Source organism: Falco peregrinus, chromosome 3 (genome assembly GCF_023634155.1).
Source record: "Falco peregrinus isolate bFalPer1 chromosome 3, bFalPer1.pri, whole genome shotgun sequence".
In the NCBI taxonomy this organism is placed as follows: Eukaryota; Metazoa; Chordata; class Aves; order Falconiformes; family Falconidae; genus Falco; species Falco peregrinus.
In genome coordinates this window covers 24,056,257-24,074,605 of record NC_073723.1, presented here as the reverse complement: position 1 = coordinate 24,074,605, position 18,349 = coordinate 24,056,257, and the positions used below count along the sequence as shown (strand labels likewise).

Genomic DNA, 18,349 nt, shown 5'->3' with positions numbered 1-18,349 from the left:
GATGATACCTTAGCCAATGTCTTAACAAAGACTATTGACCTGAATTCCTAGAGCAGGAATATTATTATAACTAAAGATTTATTGCCAGTAAATGGTACTGGCAACTAGAAATCAACTGCAGGTACAAAAAACCAACAACAACAAAAAGGATTTGGTCTTAGTAACAGACAATAAATCTAAGCTTTATAGAGCAATGAAACTGGCTGCTAGGAACAATGGGAGATACATAATGTTAGGAATTTTGAGAAGATGCTTCTGTGGGAAAGTAGTAAAAAAGTCTTTTGTACTCTTTCCTTGGTATATTCAGCATGTGTTATTATTATTTAGGATGTTTTATCTGGATATCATTTGCAATTGCTAGGTATTGGTGAATCCAGTAGCCCAATGGAGGTGAGGCTGTTGAAGCTCCATATCCCCAGGTCCAGCTGGGAGTGAAGGAGAGAATGTGATATCAATAGGCATACACAGCCACACATACACACACACATAAAATGCACATATATTGTATACACATGGCTGCCCACACAGATCAACAGCGACAAACCCACTGTCACTCATGCAAACACAAACAGCACAAATGGCCTTATCCTGTTTCCCTTCCCACATGAAAGTTTGTTAGTAGGAAAACTATGTACGCATATGCAATACAGATCCTTCCAGTAGCTGGCCTTAGACAGTCAATCTGGTAGCAGGGTGCGGCAGCATTTCAGCTCTGGTTGCCTCATGCACAGAAACACATGCAAAAGGGTCTTAACTGATGCCCAGACCTAGTGGTGTCCCCAGTCAGACCTGTGACAGCCAACTCACAGAGGCACACTCATGTCCATCCCAGACTTCTTGCTGCTTTGACACCTGGCTGCCAGGTCTCATATTATTCTTGTGGGCTAGTCTGGCTTGATAGGAGCTAGTGATCACATACACGCTAGCATACGTACCCACACACTATGCACATACTCTGGTCTCTCCAGTTGTTGCACCATGAGCACATGGGCAATGGTCTGACTGCAGTTTCATCACTCAGACCCAAAAAACACACATGCACACAGAATAGAGTCCTTCATCCAGTAAAAAGTTAGAGAGGGAGTTAAATGAGGAGACAGGACAGACTGCAGGTAACTGGCTCCCTTTTCTGATGTTTTGTTTGCTAATCCATTGCTGAAACTTCAGCAAACTAGTTTTAATAAGCCTGAGGCTAACAGAGAATTTGTGTTAAAACGTTCACAGCACAGCTTGGGTTGGAAGAGACTCCTCCTCACAACCGGCCCACCGTGGGCATAGTAATAGAGCTAACACGTCCCTGGGTGGGCTTGAACCACCAACCTTTCGGTTAACAGCCGAACGCGCTAACCAGTTGCGCCACAGAGACTCCTGTCCTGTACTCCTTTTGCTGTTTATTCCTTCCCAAATCACCTGGCTCCCTCCCTTTCCTTGCTTTTTGTTCCTTCTTTAGGCATCCCAGAAATCTTGCACGATCTCAGCATGCTCTTCCCCCACATCCCATAAAGAGTTCCATCCCGCAGGGGAGGAACCCCGCCCCCGCCCCAGTCTGTGAGGTGACCCAGAGCCACCCCCTGGGGGCACACGGTGCTAGGTTTCATCCAGCCCACGGCGCTGATGTGCTCCAGGACAGCCCCGGGGGGCTGGAACAAGGGCTCGTGTCTCAGAGTGGGACACTGGGGGAGCCAGCACTCCCCTGCTGCCTCTGCTTCCGCGATCCTCTGTGTGCGTGGGGAAGAGCCTTTTAGCACATGCCCTAACACATATACAATTAGACACAGTACATTAAAAATGCTGTATATCCATGTTTATGCCCTTTTCATTTATAACTTGTTATAAATAGACAGTAGATGTACAGTACAGGATAAACATAAGGTAGTGCATGTCTGTGGCTTTTCACAGTTTCTCTCTGCAGAATTTTAAAAATAACCAGGACCAGTATTTTGTCAATCTCAGAACTGCATTTCTTCAGCTACAACAGTTATTAGCTTGTTAATGATAGTCCACTGAGACAAACATACATTATAAAAGTAACATTAGAGGTCTAACATTTCTCTCTAATTGAAATAGATAAGTATAAAGCCCCAATTTATTCTTCTCTGCATCAGCATTGTTAGTCATATTTTCTTACAATAAAGTTTTTAGCTAAATATATTGGGAAAAAGAACCACTTTTTCCCTCTCTTCACATAGAATGGTTTGTAGTCTGCCTGATGAAGAGCAAAATAGAAAATTCCTTCCTATTTTCAAAGCTTTCCAGTTCAAAAGATGTTCTGCTCATCTGTGCTTTCCTTGAAATGGGGTTGCCCAAATACACTCCCTCTGTACTTAAGACATACATAAATGTGCAGTTTGTCTCCCTAGTGGGTTTTCTTATGAAAATATAAGAGAAAGTGTAGGAAATGTCACATATTGAAAAGGTAATGGCTCCTAGTAATCTCTTTGTTGCAATAGTATTTTTCAGCTTGTTTCCAGTTGAAAACTTTATTGTATGTGGACTACAGGGCTGTGAAAGGTAAGAGAAACAGGACCTTTTATGCTATATGGAGTTTACACTTGTGAAAATTTTACTCCATCTCTCAATCTTCCAAGTGTAGCTTTCATGTGAGAAATGAGGAACAATGTAGCCATATGTAGGTCTAAAACTGTAATGTACTAAATATTAGTTTAAAATATTTAAAATATTGTGGTTGGACTACATGGTTGTTGTAGGTCCCTTCCAAGTGAACTATTCTATTCATTCTATGCTATGCTATGCTATGCTATGCTATGCTATGCTATGCTATGCCATGCTATGCTATGCTATGCTATGCCATGCTATGCTATGTTATTCTGTTGTTCATTAAGGGCTAAATACTTATACTGCCTGGAAATTAATGATTTGAAAGTCTATGTGTTACATTTTCCTATGGTAGAACCAAATTGTCTGTGATGTAAGGACTGTTTACCTCTCAGAAACACTAGATGGCTATAGAATTTATTCTCAAATATGCTACAGTCTTTTATGTTCATCACAGCTGCCTGCCACCTTCTTTCACATATTCAAAGCATGTTGTCAAAGCAGCACTGAGGGAGTTCCTGAAGATTTTTCTGGTTAATGCTATGCTCAAATCTTTTAATGTTAAGTTTCATAGAAAACTGGGCATGTGCTATCCCCTTGCTAAACAGCTCAACTGAATCTAAATTATACTGAGAACAGGACTGGTGTCACCTAATGTTGAACAGAATGAAGTAGAGGAAATTATATTTGAAATAGTTTATATAAGGTGCTATTACTAGCTTGTACAAAGTGTTTTTCTTCTGCATCCACATATCAAAGAAGAATAAGATCACCTGAGAAATATTTGCTACAACCCATCCCCATCCCAAATCTATCCTATTGACACTTTCAGTTCAATTACATTACATTTGGCTACTATTGGGTTCAACATAATAGCATAACAGATATTCTTCTACTGCGTAACTTTTTAGTCATATTCTCACAGTGATTAACTTCTCACAACAAAAAATAAGATGTTACTGTGCTGCCATTGTTCAAATGAATGTCTCTATTTTGCAATAAACATTCTTGGTACATTTTCATTATTATGACTAAGTTTGCCTCCTTGAGAAAATAAAAAGCTATACAGTTATGTCACCACAATTGAAATTTCTGGCAATTAAGCTTAATTTAGATGCCAAACAAAATAGATCCAAACCTGGATCTATCCCTTAAATGTCAAACTCACATCACTGTGAACATGGCTCATTGATTCCCCTTGAGAACTGCCTCTTACTCTAGTTTGTGTTCTTGGAGCAGAAATTCTTGAAGTGCACTTGACCAAAAAATTCCATGCAGTCTGTCACATCTCTCTAAGTAGAAAAAAACCCAATGTACATTGAACAGTACTAGAATGATAGTTTATCTCTATAGCTTTTTTTTCCGTGAATGTGTTATTATCAATCTGCAATATACACAGTCACATCAGCTTGTATTATTAGACAATTTTTTGATCACTAAGAATATTTATTGATAAAGCCTACTGGAAGGTTTGAAAATACCGAACTGCAAATAAAACAAGGCTGTTCTTTTTGGAGCTGTTACTTTTAAATTATTTTATAAATATACATGCCTGATGTTACAGAACATAGAATAACCTTGCTGTCTAGACCCCATTGTTTTAAAAGATGGTTAGGAGGGCTTTTTGCCCATGTCCTTTTAAAAGACTCCTACAGAACATAATTAAAATTAACAGAGGTACAGAGAAGGTTGTGAATAAAGGGATAAAAGACTACAGTTTTTATTTTGATGATGAGATCATGATAGAGAAATTTTCCTTTGAAAAATATGTATAGTTTTGGTTTTGTTTTATTTTTCTTTATTAAGTGAGGTTACTTGGATGAGTATTTGGTTTCCTGTGCAAATCAGTGAGATAACAGAGACAGTGTTTATAAAATATGCTACTCAAGAATATTTAGTTAAGAAGACATTGACTGATAAAAGTGCTTACCCAAATGCATGTGAATTCCAAAACATCACCAATGTATAACTTTATGATATATCTTTTAGTCTATTTCTTAGAAGTTCCTGCTATAATTTTAAAGAACATGTTACCATCTTTTAACATAGAAAATGCAGAGTAAAATTAAATATTTGGTCTTATAATTGTACCAGAATCCTTGATGTCAGAGTCTGAACACTGCGTGCAAACTCTACAGAATTTGGCCAGTTGAAGATGTTACTTTCCATGAAAGTAAAGTCTCTAGACTTCAAATTGGAAATTAATTTACATTATTTAAACCTGAATTTTAATGGAAAAGCTTCAACACTTTGTCCAAGTGAGTATTTTTCAAGGACTATTTTAAAAGCTACTTAGTGAAATAAATGTTATTTTTTCACTAGGAAACAGATGTGCATGTTTCAATTTCCAGTAGGAAGTTAGTATTTAATTTTTCTCAAATATGTATTTATATTTTGATTTGACACACCACAAAACACGAACTAGTAAAAATGTAAAAAGATACAGAATGGTTTCCAATGGGAAAGTTAAAACTATTATTAGTTTAACACAGCAGATGTTCTTACAGAACTGTATTTGAAGTGGCTGCGAACTACTCGCTTATAGCCCAGTCCTGGTTTCAGCTGGGATAGTTAGTTTTCTTAGTAGCTGGGGCAGTGCTGTGTTTTGGCTGTGATGTGAGAACAATGCTGAGAGCACACTGGTAGTTTTAGTTGTTGCTGGGTGCTGTTTATACTAAGGACTGTTTAGTTCCTTGGGCCCTGCCAGTGAGAGGGCTGGAGGGGCATGGGAACCTGGGAGGGGACACAGCCAGGGCAGGTGACCCAAGTTAGCCAAAGAGGTATTCCATACCATATGACATCATGGTGACTATATAAACTGGAGGTGAAGAAGGCGGCAGGGGAAGACATCCGGCATTATGGTGTTTGTCTTCCTGAGTAACCATTTTATGTGTGATGGAGCCTGGCTTTCCTGGGGATGGCCAAACACCTGCCTGCCCATGGGGAGTAATGAATGAATTCCTTGCTTTGCTTTGCTTGTGTGCGCGGCTTTTGCTTTACTTATTAAATTGTTCTTACCTGAACCCTCAAGTTTTACATTCCTTTCTGATTGTCCTTCCCATCCCTCTGGGTGAGGGGGGAGTGAGCGAGCAGTTGTGTGGTGCTTGGTTGCCAGCCAGATTAAACAACACCCTCCTGATGTGGGTATTAAACTCAAATACAGTGACAAGTCAGTCCACCTTCCCTCACACCAGGTCTTCTTTTTTACTATTGCTCATTCAGTCATATGCATAGTAAGGCAACATTTCATAAGCCAGGGTAAGATACTTAAAGTAGTACCATTTTGTTGCCCTCAATTCCATTATTAAAATCAATCAACTCTTTAAAACTTACAGGGAAAAATATTGAACAAACTATTACAGGACTGAAATTAAGGAGAAAGTAATATTCACTTTAGTGACTCAAGTAGAGAAACACTTCCACTATGTTTTCTTCACTACCTTGGCTTCATTGTGCCATAAACTCCTCACATATTTGGTGTTCTCCATTTTTTTTTCTTCAGCTTGAAGATCATACTGCTGATCAGACTTAGCAGGTATACTGCCTCTTCACTTTTATGCTCTCACCCCACAGTGACTTGTACTATATGCCCTTCAATGGAAGAAAGCTCAGCAACAGAAGCAAAGGCACTTAGTAAAGGAAGTTAAAAGCATTTAGATAGTCTAGTTGAAATGTAGTTAGATCGTATAACTAGGACTACTACAGCATGGCACAAGAGCCAGAATATGCAGTATACTGAGGTTACAGTGAAAAAAACACTGCAGCCACCACTAAAGTGTGCAGACAGGTTTGGTTTCACTGGAAGGTATATTTTTGCTTTCCTAAAGATTTTCATCCTTCCCTTCCACCAGAAATGATTTGGCATATAACTGTATAATTATGACCCATAGTTTGATACAGAACATTCATACAGGATGTAAGTATCCAATCCACCTATGCACACTGGGTTGCTTCAGAGGAAATATGCTGTAACAAGTATAATTCAATACTTTTTCAAACAAGTAGAGTCTCGCTATTTATCTCAAAATATTTAAAATGGGGAACTAAGAAAAGTTATGAAGAAATGCTATAAAAGCATAGATTCTCAGAGGTGTCTAACTTTTTTTTTTTTTTTTTGCTTATCAGATTTTTAAAATTTCCTTTACAATTTGGTATTTCTGAGTTAAATAAAAAGTAGTAAATACCAACTTTTACTAATTTGCAATCCATGCAGAACAATTGCACCATTTTATATAAATATCTTATTTTGAGAGATAAAATGGAAGAAAAATATCGAGCAATTTCTGCATCAGTTTGTTCCATGTATGTTTTAAAAGATATCCTGACTTGAGTTACACAATAAAAAAGATGGAGGATATAAAAGTAACCTAAATAATTCAGTTCACTGTTAATCATGTCATTCAAAAACTTGACTTTTCTAGTCTGAACAACCCTTATTTTAGTGTTTTACGAGTGTGTCATGTCCTTTTTGGAATTCCTTAAGAAATGTTTATCCTACAAAAACATTCTCCTGAAGATTCTTGCAAATCATAATCTTTGCTTCTTAAAGAAATAGACTTACTGCATTGTGTTACAATTGACATTTAGTGAACATCATTGGCTGACAACAGAGCATTACTAGACCACATCAAAAATTTATTGTAGTGTCTGACAGACATCATAGCATAAGTGTAAATGTGAAGGTATGAATTAATATTTTTTAATCCATCTTGCAAGAGTCACACTGATTCTGTGTCATGGCTGTTTTTCTAACCAGACTTCCATCTAAACTATATAGTTTATAAACTGTATAGCTTATGCATGTCAAATTAGTTACTTTCACCAAGGTTTCATCAAAAACAATGTCAAAATCTACTCAGAAGACAAACTTATTTTTTGTAAATTTTTACTAATTCTTATTCTTATTCTTGTTCTTGTTCTTTATTCTTATTTTCTTATTCTTATTAAATGGCTTTCTCATTTGTTAACCTATGATCAGTGATGACCTAATCACCATGCAGGTACCAAGTTAATTCCCTCAACTCCTTTTAAATATAATCTCCTTCATTTTTCAGGTTTCTGGTACTTCTCAGAATTTCATATTTTCTTAAAAATAACTTCCAAGGATTAAAAACTATTGCCAGAAAGTTCTTAAAATCCTGTGTACATCTTTTCCAACTCTTCAGATTTTAGATGTTTCTTCTGTATTCCTGAAACATACTCTTTACTCACTGAAACCAGGAAAGTCTCTCTAAGCCACGTAAATATCCTGCTTCATTCTGAATATAGAACAGAAATAGTTAATGAACATTTCTGTCTTCCAGCAATACATCTGACCAACCTTATCGCACTTGGCTAGAATCAGACATAGAGGAAGTTGGTAGCTTATTCATAACTTCATCTTTATTTATCATGATAGTCTTAAAATACTGTGATATGGCCACATTTATAAATTATTCTTAAGTAAATTATCACACAGCACTGATACAGCTTAGTGCATCCCTTTAAAGACAGGTATTTCTAATTGACAGCTACATGTGGAAAGCCCAAGAAGGACAGACTGAAATCAAGTAAATTGATAGTGATAATATTGCTGATAAATGTTACTAATCCTTAAAACATCAATGTTGGATGACAGAGAGAGAAGAAAATAAACAGTGTTTATTTCCTAAATGCAATAGTATATTTTATGTTAACTACTTTTAATACTTGGTATTTGAGACAAGAGTTTTAATGACCACATCATCTAGTGATAGCTAATATGAAAAGAATTCTCTATCCTTCCATGGTTACTACACTCCCTTTATTCACACACAGAGAAGTAAATTCAGGCCCTCTTAATCATACATAAATTTGAACTTGGTCATGCACCATCCACCTTATTCCTCAAAAAAAGCCCCAAGATATAAAAACAGAGATTGAATCTGTGAAATTAATTGAAATATTTATTTATTAATTGAATATCCACCTCAATTTTGAGCAGATTCCACCACCCAGATCCCCAGTATATGGGAATATTTTCATTAACATCACAAGGAGCTGACTGCTGTCCTGGAACTGTGAAGGTAATTACTTTAAAAAGCCTTTGACCCTAGGACTCTAGTCATGAGCAGATAGTTTGCATTCCCTCTTCTTTCCTCATTCCACACATTTTCTCCACAGAGCGCAGTCCATTTACATAGAAATTGCAAAAATAGCCTTTTATGAATGTAGCACTTACTGTGTGCTTTATTTGTACCATTCTCCCTCTCAGGTCTTGTGAAGGATGAACAATAATACATACATATTCATAAAGCAATATTGTACGCTAATTCTCAAAAGGCTGCTATTATTCAAACTTATAAATGAATTATTAATAGCTACTCAAATCTATAAATAATTATCATATATTAGGCTTTGTTGGTCAAATGAAGTCATTTAACTGCAGTACAATGACTAGAGAATACGAAGAATTTCATATGATTTCATATTTCTTTTAACATAGAATTGAAAAAAAAAGATTATAACATTGGCCAAGAAACACATTTGATGTGGAACCACCTAATGCTATCATAGAATCATAGAATGGTTTGGGTTGGAAGGAACCTTAAAGATCATCTAGTTCCAACCCCCAGCTATGGACAGGGACACCTTCCACTAGATCAGGTTGCTCAAAGCTGCACCCAACTTGGCCTTCAACACTTCCAGGGAGGGGGCATTCACAACTTCTCTGGGAAACCTTTTCCAGTGCCTCACCAACCCCACAGTTAAAAAATTTCTTCATGACATCTAATCTAAATCTAGCCTCTTTCAGCTTAAAACCATTCCCCCTTGTCCTATCACTACATGCCCTGGTAAAAAGTCCCTTCCCAGCTTTCTTGTAGGCCCCTTTTAGGTACTGAAAGGCTGCTATAATGTCTCCCTGGAGCCTTCTCTCCTCTAGGCTGAACAACCCCAACTCTTTCAGCCTGTCTTCACGAGAGGTGCTCCAGCCCTCTGATCATTTCTGTGGCCCTTCTATGGACTCACTCCATCAGGTCTGTGTCCTTCTTATGTTGGGACATAAGAATGCCCATATGTTCTTATGTTGGGACATAAGAATAAGCCAGAGACGAATGCAATATTCCAGGTGGGCTCTCACAAGACTGAGAGGGGAGATAATCACCACTCTTGACTGGCTGACCAGGCTTCTTTTGATGCATCCCAGGTTTTGGTTGGCTTTCTGAGATGCAAGCACACATTACCAGGCCACGTCAAGCTTCTTATCAACCAACACCCCCAAGTCCTTCTCCTCAGGGTGGCTCTCTGCCCATTCTCTTTCCAGACTGTATTTGTGCTTGGGATTGCCCCAACCCAGGTGCAGAACCTTGTGCTTGGACTTGTTGAATTTCATGGGGTTTGTATGGGCCCACCTCTCAAACCAGTCAAGGTCCCTTCCCTCCAGCGTGCTGACCGCACCTGGTGTCATCGGCAGACTTGCTGAGGGTGCGCTCAGTGCCACTGTCCATGGTGCTGACAAAGTAGTTTAAGCAGCGCTGGTGGTGGGGTTCAGCCTTAGCTGGCAACCAAACCCCATGCAGCTGCTCGTTTACTACCCCGCAGTGGTACAGGGGAGACAATCAGAAGAGGAAAAGTTGGAAAACTTATAGGTTGAGATAAAGACAAGTTAATAGGTAAAGCAAAAGCTGTGCACGCAAGCAAAGCAAAACAAGGAATTGATTCACCACTTCCCATGGGCAGGCAGGAGTTCAGCCATCTCCAGATAAGCAGGGCTCCATCACATGTAACAGTTACTTGGGAAGACAAATGCCATAAGCCTGAATGCCTCCGCCCCCCCCCCCCCCCCCCCCCCCCTTCTTTTCTCTTCTTCTCCCAGCTTTATAAGCTCAGCATGATATCCTATGGTATGGAATATATGGAATATCCCATTGGTCAGTTGGAGTTAGCTGTTCCAGCTGTGTCCTGGCTCCTAGCTTCTTGTGCACCCCCAGCTACTCACTGATGGTGTGATGTGAGAAGCCAAAAAGGCCTTGGCTCTGTGTAAGCACTGCTCTCCGTAGTGAAAACATCTCTGTATTATCAACACTGTTTTCAGCACAAATCTAAACCGTAGTCCATACTAGCTACTATGAAGAAAATTAACTCTATGCTAGCCAAAAGCAGAACAGCTGATTTTAGACTGACTGGCCTGTAGTTCCCTGGGTCTTCCTTTTTTCTTTTTAAAAAATGGGTGTTAAATTTCCCCTTTTTCAGTCAGTGGGAACTTCTCCAGACTGCAATGACTTCTCAAATATGATTTATAGAGGCTTGGCAACTTCATCTTCCAGTTCCCTCAGGACCCCATGGATACATCTCATCAGGTCCCATGGGCTTGTGCACCTCCAGGATCCTTAGATGATCTCAAACCTGATCTGTTTCTACAGTGGGCAGTTCTTCACGGCGTCCCTGCCTTTGCCTTCTGCAACTTGAGCGGTGTGGCTGGAGCACTTATCAGTGAAGACTGAGGCAAAGAGGTCACCGAGTACCTCAGCCTTTTCCATGTCCCAGGTAAGCAGGAATAATAATTTTACATATCTTAAGATGCTGGGAATCCTGAGGTGTGCCGCACTGAATACACCTCCAGCCATGACACAGCATACGGCATGCCATGGAAGGATTCACCAACATTATGGTCTTTAATGCTGTTTTAGGATTTTCTTAGATGTAAACAATTCTCTTAATCATTTCTACTGTCAAGCAAGAAGATACTTGCATAAGAACATGCTTCACTTTTGGATACAGAAAAGGACTCATCAGTGAAGGCAGTCACTGGTGCCAAGGGGTAGCTGTCTATGTGCTGCTCCATTACAATTAACTAGCTAAGTTTATCCTGTGGCCAAGATAAGATCCTGCAGCTAGGCACCTGGAGTTCCTTAATACATAGGAGAGAAATTGTCACTTTTACACAGTGATTCATTTTATTATGAAGTATAAGTCTAAAATAGGTCAGATTAATTTCTCTTCAGTATTACTTATTTCTTTACTTATTTATAGAGGGAGATTGGAAGAAAAAAATCAGCATAGATATTTACACTGTAGATTTCTTAAGTTGCTGAAGTAGTTAAAAAAATTACTAGTTTATATACGCATTACTAGAAGTGAGCTTCTGTAACATATCTCATTGTTTCCAACTCCCTAGTTTCATCAGTCTGAGAAGAGTTTTTGAGTTCGTTAGACTTCATTCTAAGCATTATGTCATTAAGGGAAAACTTCAGCTCCCATTTCTCATTAAAAAAATAATTTCTAGAGCTCGTGATTAAATAATTGAAAGTGTAAAGGCAAAACATGAAAAAGAAAATTAAAATAATCTAGTTATTATCTTTTATACATTATAGTTTTGGATAGGTAGGATCAAGTTCATTTTTAGGCCTACACCTGTATCAGTGAACTAAGAGTTACTGTGACCTATCGTCAAGCTAAACTCTTCCCACATAAATCAAGGCAATCTTTTCCATAATGTTTTTTGGGAATCCATGACTACTTCATTCCCTAAACAAGTCCTGGAATTTAAGAGAGTGCTAACTGACCTGGGATGAAACTGTACCAGAGATTAAGCAATTAAAGAATAAGCCTGATGGTACATTTGCTTTTTCATTCCATGAAAGATATTCCATTCAGACATAGTCTTGAATCCTTGTCCTTATTGCTGCCTCAGACAATGGGAGAAAGGTTTATGTATAAAAAAAGGGAATATTGACTTAATTACTTTGAAGTATGTTAAATCAGTTCTGAACAGTATTTAGGAACATATTTATTTGCATGTTATTGATGAGAATTTCAGTAAGATATCATGCTTTCTGAAAGTTCATAAATAAAACTGCACAAATATGGAAACTTTTCTGGTGAACAAAATGCGTAATTATGCTCTACAAATTTTTTATCTCCAAAGTGTTGAAAATGTATTATAAACACAGAGCTAAAAGTGCCTAGAGACAGTGCAAAATTCTAGTCTGCTGCCTCATCTGTACATACTAATCATAACCATATGTACTTTTCCTTGAACTTACAGCCCAACATTTATCAGCACTTTTAATTGTCCTAGAAAATTTTAAGTTGTCTGCAATGTAATAAGCTGGGGTTTCAGTAGACTCTCAAGAGTCAAAGTCAAACTAAGATTTTCACTTCTTTGGATGGCTTTGTGTATGTGTCCTTCCCATGGTTTAAACAGAGTCAAACAAAAGGCCTTTAAGATGATGAAGGGACTGAAGCATCTGTCATATGGTAAAGGGCTGAGAGAGTTGGAACCATTCACCTTGGACAAGAGAAGGTTCAGGTATCTTAATAATGCATGTAAATATCTGAAGGGAGGGTGAAAAGAGGGCAGATCCAGGCTCTTTTCAGCATTGTCCAGTGACAGGACAAAAGGTAATGGGGAAAAACTGAAGGCTCCATCTGAACATCAGGAAACACTTTTTTTACTGTGATGATGACCAAGCAGTAGCACATGTTGCCTGGGGAAGTTGTGAAACTCCCTCCTTGGAGACATTCAAAAGCTGTTTGGACGTGGTCCTGGGCAACCTGCTTTAGGTGGTCCTGCTTGATCAGAAAGGTTGGACCATATGACCTCTTGAGGTGCCTTTCAACCCCAACCATTCTGTGATTGTTTGAAAAAGGGGTATTATAGCTCCACTGCACACTTTTTTTCTAAAATGGGGGATCCTGCCCTATTCTGATGCCAGAGGAAAACCTTTACCTTAATGAGGAACAGGCTACATCTTCTAAAATTCCCACATGTATCTTTGCAGGTTGGCCTGAGGTACCAGTTTATTTTGGTTTACAAGCTCAGTAGAATTGGCTGGATTTGTTTTCTTCAATTTTGTTCAGATCACTTTAAATACTTAGGAAGTCTTCACATAAAAATAAGCTGCATTTTGCCACAATAGAGGGTTGCATTCTCACTTACAGAATTAGAAATACAGTGACAAACACCCCTGGCCATGAGACCCAGTCCCCTTTGAAATGAAAGAAAGTTCAAATAAGACTAAACCTAAATTCTTATTTTTTATCTTGTTCAGAATTTCTCCAAACATCTGTCAGCTGTGGTAAATAATGATCAGAAAACAGTACCTCAACTGTTTTTGTTTATGTATCATCTTCAACACTGGACCCTGCCATGCATCTCCCTTATCACCTGAAATTAATCTGCAAAATGCTTCCTTTTGTCCAACTTTCCTCTGCCTAATCAGTTTGAGGAAATAAATTGTATTAGCTGCCTTGATTGGCATGTCTTCAGAAGGTAAGTAAAACACAGCTCAGGCATATAGTAGGGTTGGAATTTATAATTACTTTAACTATATTGGTTTCCTGTCTAGGAAAATTATTGTAATCTTTTACCTCTCATTTTTAAGAACTCTAACTTGTACTATTATCTTTTTTTTCCACAGCTCATACCACATGTAATCTGAAACACAAGAAAACCCACACATGACACAATAATAAATGGAACAGCACCAATCTGGACAAAACACATTCCTGAGTTTTTCAAGGTTGTCAAGATTTAGACTTTTATGAGAAATAAGAGGTAACTAAAGAAGGCAAGCAGTAAAGGTATTTACAAATGAACAGTTCTGGTGCACTTAATATTTTAAATCAAGCAAGTTTTGTGCTCTAGATTTTTGTTCCTTGTATCTCAAACATGGACTCTGAAAAGAGGGCGATCCAGCTTATAGTTGAAAGCAATTTAGTTTAGGACTGTGGTTCAGGAAATTCTTTAAAATTTTCAGTGTTTGAACAACCCGTATATTATTTTATCCTTTGATATCAAAGTTAATGATCACACTTTCTTCTGCTCAGTTTTGTAGACAAGAAAATCTTGATGATAGTTAATTTTGTAGTGGATGCAAGAACAGCTGCAAACAACTGACCTGGGCATGTCTGTTACAAAATGTTTACTGTTGCCTACAATATACTGCATAATTTTGGGGTATGAAGTGGAATGGTAGATCAGGTTCTGTCAACAGTTGAAAGCCACTGTTATTGACATTGTGGCTTGTAACGCAAATCTGAGATCAGGATACACAACTGCAAAATTCTGAGACAAATTTGGCAAGCAATTATTAATGTTGCCATGCTTAGCATAAAGAAGGCTGAAGAGAATGGGGAAAAGAGGACCACATCCTAGTAGATGGGCATGATTATTAGAGGTGCTTGATTGTCTCCTAAGATCATGCAGATTATATGGAATTCACTGGGTGGCCAAGGCAAGGGTCCAGTCTGATCACATGACTGCTAAAACGCATCAACAATCACTCCGAGTCATCACAGTGTACAAAACTACCAAGTGTAGCAATGGGCAGGATTTTTTGGAAAGATTAATGTTAGAAGAAAAAATGAATATTGAAACTAGAGCCAAAATTAGTCTTGAATCAGAAACTTTGAAAAAGGGCTTTTATAAAAGGATTACTTCTTTTTTTTTTTTTCTTTTTTTTAAAGAAGTACATACTAGTAAAATAAATAAATAAATAAATAAATAAATTCAAAGTAATGAAACAGAAACACTTGCATTTCTCCTGAAAGAGTTTTCCTCTGGCAAATACTAGCATCAAAGAACATGTGAGTGTCTCTGAAGTGTTAAGACACTGTGGAGAGGGAGCAAGAAAGCAGACAGAAGGACAAGTGAGAAAACCCTGTATTCTCAAAAAGAATATCTAGTGATCGTATTACGTTGAAATACCTTTTCAGGAAATGGAAATCCAACTTTATTGAATACAATAGAAAACATCAAAAATCTTAAAGAAAATGTACAGTGGAAATTAGAAAACCAAAGTGGACATTTGAAGTGCAAATACGCTAACAGGAGAAGTAAGTGTCATGGGATACTCAGTTTAAGAATCAGGACAGTTTGTTGAACCTTGGTTTACCACTGTGACTCAATGCAATGAAATGCACTCTTGACCAACACTCCCTGAGAACAGCTTTATACAGAGAAATTATAACTCTGATTAAGCATAGGAACTTGACAAAAAACTAAATTATTTTCACAAGGGCACAGTCTATCTTATCTTTCTTTTTAAAGAATTATCAGTAACTGAAGTATATATATATAAAAATCTGAAATTCATGGTAAATTAAGAAGATTAAATATGTCAAAAGAAGTCACATAAACATAAAAGAGCTGGACATATAAAGTGGCTAAAACATTACCAATAAAATTTCATGAACGAATTTTTATTCTAAAGGACATGAGAGATACAGTACTTTGTAGAGCAGGGCTCCTCAAACTTTTTAACCAGGGGGCCAGCACACAGATGAAGTGGCAGACAGTCATCTGCAGCTGCTTGGTTTCCCCCCCCAACCCCCGGCGGGGGGTTCTGTAAATACCAGGGCTGGATTGAGGACCCTGGGGGGCTGTATCCGGCCCATGTGCCATCGTTTCAGGACCCCTGTTGTAGAGGACTGAAGCTGGGTTAATTAGCATTGATAATATACAACTGTGGGTTGGCTTCAGGGACGGTGGGTTGGCCGATGTAGATAAGGTGCAGGTGTGACTGATTAAGTTAAAATGTTGGGCAGCCAATGAAGAGAGAGTGGAAGAAGCAGGGAGAATACATGCCCTGGATGAGGTAAGATGAGGAGAAGGCAGCAGAGGGACTGGCATGAAGAGTATACTGGTATGAGATGGTAAAAGATCTTATTGCAGCTTGATTAGAATTACATAAGAGGAAGACAGCTAATACAAATAGTTGTTTTAACTGCATCCCTGCAATATGTTTATAATGGTGGGTCCTGAGAGAATTGATGTTAGAAATATTTATCACTGATTGGTATTTAAATGTGACTAGTAAAATCTGAGAAGATGGCAAAGTTTTGCAGAATTTAGTAAAACTTCTGGCATGGGCATTACAAGGGTAGACAATGTTCCCTGATGATAATGGCAAGGCCACTAATAAACTGTGCTTAAAACAAAACTTTGTAAAAACCAAAGTGGTGTCTCAACAAAATCTGTTCATTGCATGCTAGTAACTAGTTGTGGTTTGTTTTTAGTTTGGTTTTGTTTTTTTTTTTAAATAAAGATATTATTGAGATTTTTTTCTAGGAAAAGTTTCCATTGTCCAGAAATGGAATGGAGATGAAATTAAGGCCATGATGAACTAGTGGGAATGTCAATGACTAAGCCTTAGTTTTTCTTCTACCTTTATTCTGAAAATAAATGGTGCTGGATACTGTTAAGTAAAAGAGGCCTAATGAGACAAACCTTTGGTCTGAATCACAATGAGTTTCCATTCCCATATTTCTATAGTAATCTTTTCCCTACCTAGCACCAATGATCTGCCTCCCTAATTATCCTTCATTATTTCCTGTTTCATTGTTTGTTGTCTAGTAAATTGGGAAAGGGAAAATAATCAATAAATACACTTTAAAAAATATGATAGCATAACATATCTTTTTACTAGTGCCTTGCCATTCCCAATTATTGCATCTGACATTAACTGAAGGAAATAAACCAAAACCAAATACAAGCACTTGCTTCTACCAGTTTTGTGGGATAGCTGTCATATGCATATGTGAGGCCATATGGATTTTCTTTTTTTATTAGTTATATGCTATGAACACAAAAACCTGTAAATATATCTGAAAAAAAAATTATGTTGTTGTACAGACAGAGGAAATGGCAGCTACTACCCAAGAAAAATCTAGTAGCTGTAAAGCTACCAGTATATACAAATGGCACTCAGTGCAGGTAAACATGAATTATGTTGAAAATGAAACTACAAAATGTTACAGCAAAAAGTAGAGGAAAATTTTTGCTAATTTAAGTTCACTTAATAGTTCAGGTTGCTTCCTAGGCAGAAACAGATTGCACTAATACAGCGAACAAAAGTACTATCACTAACCTTGTCACAGCCATTTATCATTTTCAACCATCTGCAAAACGTTTAGCCATCTGCCTTTCCAGGTTCATGGGTTTCAAAAATGGAAACACAGTAATAAAAAATGCTTAATGATGTTAAATATCTTCAGGAAAAAATATGCATTACATGTGGACTGTCAGTTGGGTTTAGTTGTTGGGTTTTTTTGTTTGTTTGTGGGTTTTTTGTTGTTTTGTTTTTTGTTTTTTTGTTGTTTGTTTTTTTTTTTTTCTCTAAGAAGAGAGAATTAATAGAAGACATACAGTACAAGTCCTGGAAAATTCTTGTTAGATCGAACTCTGCTGCAACAGAAGCAGTGTCTCAGGCTCAGTTTACACTTAGGTTTAGGGTTTGGGTTGAGAGAAAAACAGAGCAACACGTGCTGTAGAGCTGGCAGGGCACTATGAAAGGGAACAGCAGGCTGCAAAGAGCCCTGGCCTGCATGAGATTCTTCCCTGGGCCGTGGCTGGGAGCCTTGTGGAAGGCATAAGGGAAGTATTGGGGTTAGAGTTATGGTTAAGAGGAAGAAAAACCCTCTATATTTCTTGTTGCAAGTTATCTTGGGTAACTTGGTGACTTGTCCTTATTAATGTTAGGGATCTGCAATTCTGTAACCTTTCTTTTTACTCATTTATGTAGCGTTTTCCAGTGTGGCACCACTTTTGCTTTTGAGTGCTCACACTGTTAGTCTCAAATTGCTTTTTCTCATTCTCATGCACCCATATACTTAATGTTGTTGTTTTGATGTGTTTGCATGGGAAGTCTCAGAGTCAGCTCTGATCTCCCTCCTTTTCATGTCTTGTTTATGAACTTTGGCTTATAGTAAAGAAACTAAAACATAATTCTTCACTGAGTGGATAATAGTTGGTTGAATACTTCACAAACATCAACTAATACTTGTGAACAGAAACCTAACAGCCAATTATTGTGCAAACTTACTCCTGATT

General features: G+C 37.8%; 1 non-coding gene across 1 annotated transcript; it reads right to left on the bottom strand.

The window, feature by feature from the left end:
* Positions 1–1,292: 1,292 nt before the first annotated feature.
* Positions 1,293–1,366, bottom strand: TRNAN-GUU (transfer RNA asparagine (anticodon GUU)). The gene has a single exon. It is a non-coding gene; the product is annotated as a tRNA-Asn (tRNA).
* Between the last annotated feature and the right edge of the window lie 16,983 nt (positions 1,367–18,349).